The following is a 5,014-nucleotide window of genomic DNA, read 5'->3' on the forward strand; positions in this document are numbered from 1 at the left end:
GGGCGGCAAGGACTGACGCGAGGGGGGTACCTGATGCGTCAAAATTGGATGCAAAGGGACCTTTGAAAAACGTCAATATGTGACGACTCGGGAGTGAGAATGTGTTGCACTGACCATCAGTCGTAGCAGAATGAACTGACGAATCAGTGTTTTCTTGTAACACACAATACAATCCTTATTACTATTGTTACTATTATTATTGTTTGTTATTCAAGAACCAATTTCACTGCCCACATGGCTGCCATGCTGTCCTTCATGAAACACAAGTCTTTTAAGGCCCTGTCACACCAAGTTCTGTCCAACCCTGACGATGTCTACACTGAAGATGTCTACACTGAAGATGTCTACACTGAAGATGTCTACACTGAAGATGTCTACACTGACGATGTCTACACTGACAATGTCTACACTGAAGATGTCTACACTGAAGATGGAAAAGAATGTCTACTGGAAGTCTCATTTGGATGTTTGCATACTGTAATACTAACAATTAGATTAAATCTAAATGAGTAACTTAGCCATAACCACATTTTCACAAGTTGGCATAAATTGTCTAAAAAGTTACAGTATGACAAGTCCTTTCTGTTGTCCATCCATCCATCCATCCATCCATCCATCCATCCATCCATCCATCCATCCATCCATCCATCCATCCATTCATCCATCCATCCATTCATCCATCCATGCATCCATCCATCCATCCATTCATCCATCCATCCATCCATCCATCCATCCGTCTTCATGTTCCCAGTATCTGCCATGGTGACAGCTGAGTTACACTTTGTACTGATCAGACCATCAGAAATAACATCAGACAATCCTCTTATGCTGAGAAAACCCATCGAGGCACAATGTAAACACCCAAACTCTACGTTTAACTAAACTTTTCTGTTTATGTCTGCATCAAGAGAACTACAATCTGTTTGTTTGCAGCAGATACACACTTGAGTCGATGCTGTTAAGTCAGACAAACAAGGAAGGAAGGAAGAAAGAAACAAGAACAGCTGTTATATTCAAAAAATATTTCATGTTTGGGCCAAACTACTCGTTCACGCTACTCTTTGAATATTTCTTTTAATGCTTTACATATTTATCACTTTAATCTGACTGTTTGGATAGGAATGGACTAATTAGCTGAGGGTCTTGAGTGAGCTGAGGCATGCTGGGAGCTGGCTGAGAGCCACAGAGGGTCTCTGCATTCAGCAAACTTATCAACCATCTCTGAGAGCTAAACACAAGGMCTACATTCCAGTGACAGGATGACAGCTTGAACAGAAATAGAACAGTCACACACAAACACTTAGCGGTAGCATAACTGTAACATTTTATAACTGTGTGAACGTAATATTCTGGCGTGTAAAGAACAGGAAGAAGGCATTTCTACATAAACAACACTGAGCCTGGTCTGTATGTCCTCTGATACTCGTCAAAACTTGACATGGGAAGATTGTTTTTTTTCCTTTTTAATGATGCAGACATAAGCGTCTTGTTCCATCAGTGTGTGAACACGGGTAATATATACATCATATTTACAGCTATGATGTCTTATTGTTATTTTATTCTTTGCTTTATTCTTTTGTTTTATTACATTGTATTTACATTGTTTGGTGTCCTTGAGTGCCATGAACGGCACCTTCAAATAAAGTGTATTATTATTATTATTATTATTATTATTATTATTATTATATAGTTCTGTGTTAATCCTCATTAGAACTCAGAGTCTATTTAAGACGTGTGTCTAAACCATGATGCTTCTCAGGTCACACAGTTCAAAGTGACTCACATTGCTGACGACCTTTGTTAAATGATTTAAGACCTGAATGTGAGCTTCATGATTGTTCCTGTGACGGAGCAGAGTGTAGATGGATTAAACCACCTGGGAACAGATATGTCAAAAGTATTCACATTACTCAGATAGAAGTATAGATACTAGGGTTCAAAAATACTTCTGTAGAAGCAGAAGCATTAACTAGTTTTTCACTTAAGTAAAGGTGTAAAAGTACTGATTTTAAAACTACTTAAAATATAAAAATAAAAGTAATGTAAAGGAAAAAAATATTAAGGACAGAAGCTCAGGCCACACGGGTCTRTACCCCACCTCCCCAAAATACATTTTTCTAAAGACCATAATGACTAAAATGTTATAGTGTATTAAAATGTTATTGTTGGARAATGTGAGACCTGTTTCAGCACCATATATATCTCTGCCACATCATCTGGATACCAGGCTACATACATCTGATATACCCTGCTGGAGTGTGACATGATTTCTGCCATACAGGTGTGARGGATCATACAAACCAACAACGTGTCAGAATATATTTGTACTYYTCATCCAACCACAATAAAATTCACTCTATTGACCCAAAACAGGAAAAGGTTATWTTGATTTCATGTCAGACAGTGTGGGGAAAAAAAATGAAACAGGAGTAACAACACTAAAATGTTGCAGTATGTATTCAAATAAACAAGTCAGTTTAGCTTAGTATTTATTAAACTGACTTAAGCTTCGTAAAGCCAGAAGCTGCAGCAGCCATCTTAAACGAGACTGGCCCAGTTTCAGTTTCAGTTGTGCGTGCAGTAATTACATCCTGAAGGTTTCATCAAAACCTGTCGTCAGGATTCTGTTTCCTCTGTTGTTCTTTAATCCTGTTGTTTGCAGGATGAGTGGGAGAGAACGTCCTCCCTGCTGGACAGGGCTGTCTCTTTGTTGTCTCATATTTGTCTCCTGATCTCCTCGTGTGCTCCTGCAGACAGTACTCCTCTTTGGGTGAACTCTCACCGAGTTCTCGCTGAGCCTCCCTGGACTTCCTGCTCTCTAATCTCATCTTTAGAAACTTTCCTCGCTTTTTCTGGATAATAAAGTCCTCCTCCTGGAAGACAATAGAACAAGAGATGACCATTATAACATAGACAATTGTTTATTTAATTTCTGGAAACCATCTCGAGTGCTTTGACTTGGTGTTCCACTTGTACTGGGGTCCTGACGGTAATTTTGGGAACCAGTGTTCTGGTCTATTCTCAATGTTCACTCTTCGTTCTTCTTAGCACATCAGGTCTTTCTTTCTTTTTTAAATTTTTTTATTTTTTGTCAAGGACCTAACATTTCCAGCCATTGTCGAGAAGTGGTTTAAACATCCTTTTCCCTGATTTTCATCACTCCGTATCTGAAATATTTCCTTTTTGGCTTCTCTGGTATTTTGAGACATACTCCAGGCACRATAAGGTTTAGGACAGGGCTATTCAACTGGCGGCCCGCGGGCCACATCAGGCCCACTGGTGAACAAAATTTGGCCCACTAATTGGTTCATTAATCTCTTAATCCCAAACTCCCATTTTCTACTTMAATTCCTATCAGATTTATTTTAGTTAGACATAGACRTGTGGTATCTGCAGAAATATCAGAATATTGGCTGAAAGCTGATAAAAAAATAAAYATTTGTATGAATGTCCAAGCCACTTAAAACTACATGCAGTTGAAGATAAAATTAAGGAAAGTATAAATAAAATCGTTACAAAATGTGGCAAGTCAGAGATGTCAAAATAATACGTGTGTGGCATGATGTGTTCTTTTTGTTTTTGATATTGTTTTATTGCACTGAAGGAAATTTTTGTAACTGATTAATTGAATGTTAGATGCAGTTTTGTATTTTATACTTTCTGATCATTTCAGCTTTAAGGCCATAACAATATAAGAGTTGATGTGTGTCATCATGTGTTGTTTCTTTAGTCTAAACAAAATGAGTTACGTTCTGACGTCTGACGTAAAAGGTAACACCTCAGGGGTGTAACCAGGAAGAGATGAACATTATAAGGTCAATTCATTATTATAATAGACGATGTTGTCAGTGTGTTGCAGTGTCTGCTCAGAGCAGAGCTCCTGTGCTTTGTTTTGATTCAGCCCAAGGTCTTGAGGCCTGAGTGCTGTACTGTGAACCTGATYGGAGTCAGAAGATTGAAAATAAAGTTTTAAGAAGAAATMCACCTGATTTCTGTTTGTTTGGACGCACCATTTTGAACAACGCACATTTTTCCAACAACACTATTACTACATGGGGTTCCGTTTGTTGTATCCACGATTAATGCAGCAAAATAAACTAATTTGAAAGGTAACAGATCTTTGTAGTACTTGGTTTATTTACAGAATGACTTTTACATATTTATTTATTTCATTTAATAATATGAATGGCAGAAAAAGACAAAAAGGCATATTATTTAGAATCTTTAATATTATGACTTTAGACTTGACTTGAGAAAAAGGGAACTTGACTTGGACTTTTATGACATGAATTGGACTTCAACCTGTTCATTTGAAAAGACTTGATATTTTACCCAAACATCTAAAATTTAAAACAGATATTATTTTTAAAGTGCACCCCATTAATTCATTTCATTCATTCCATATAAACAAACACAGACCATTCCTCTGTTTAACACACTCTGTGGGTACAGTATGTGTCTGAGAGCTGCAGCACAGCCAATCAAATTAACCAGATTTTAAAAAGAACACATGCTCCATTTTTTCCTATAATTAGCATATAATTGCAACATTGTTAAAACAAAACATGACTTGAAATAGACTTGAAATGCCAAGTTTCAGACTGGACTGGACGGTTGCCTGTCTTTCCTTGAGACTTGACTCGGGACTTGAGGGTAAAGACTTGAGACTGAGAAAACAATCCCACCTCTGCCCGTTAGTAAAAGTTATCTGTCTAAGGAAGACAGCAGATTGCATTGAATCTTCATTTTGTTGCAGTCTCCCTTAGATGTTCATTCGTTGATCATTTTCTGAGGTTTTTTTTTTTTTCAAATCTGTTCTTTAGATCATAAGATGTACAGACCAGTGAACACAATCACAGGAAAAACATTATCACYCTTTCATTTTAATTGGTGGTGAGTGGTAAAAGGACGTCCAATACAAGAATGCATCAGAGCTTCTAAACAAAGTGACTACTGAACAAAGTGACTTGGCACATCTACAAAGGGTTTTCTTCAAGTTGAAGTGGTAATGGCT

The sequence above is a fragment of the Austrofundulus limnaeus genome, unplaced genomic scaffold (assembly GCF_001266775.1).
Source record: "Austrofundulus limnaeus strain Quisiro unplaced genomic scaffold, Austrofundulus_limnaeus-1.0 Scaffold390, whole genome shotgun sequence".
Lineage (NCBI taxonomy): Eukaryota > Metazoa > Chordata > Actinopteri > Cyprinodontiformes > Rivulidae > Austrofundulus > Austrofundulus limnaeus.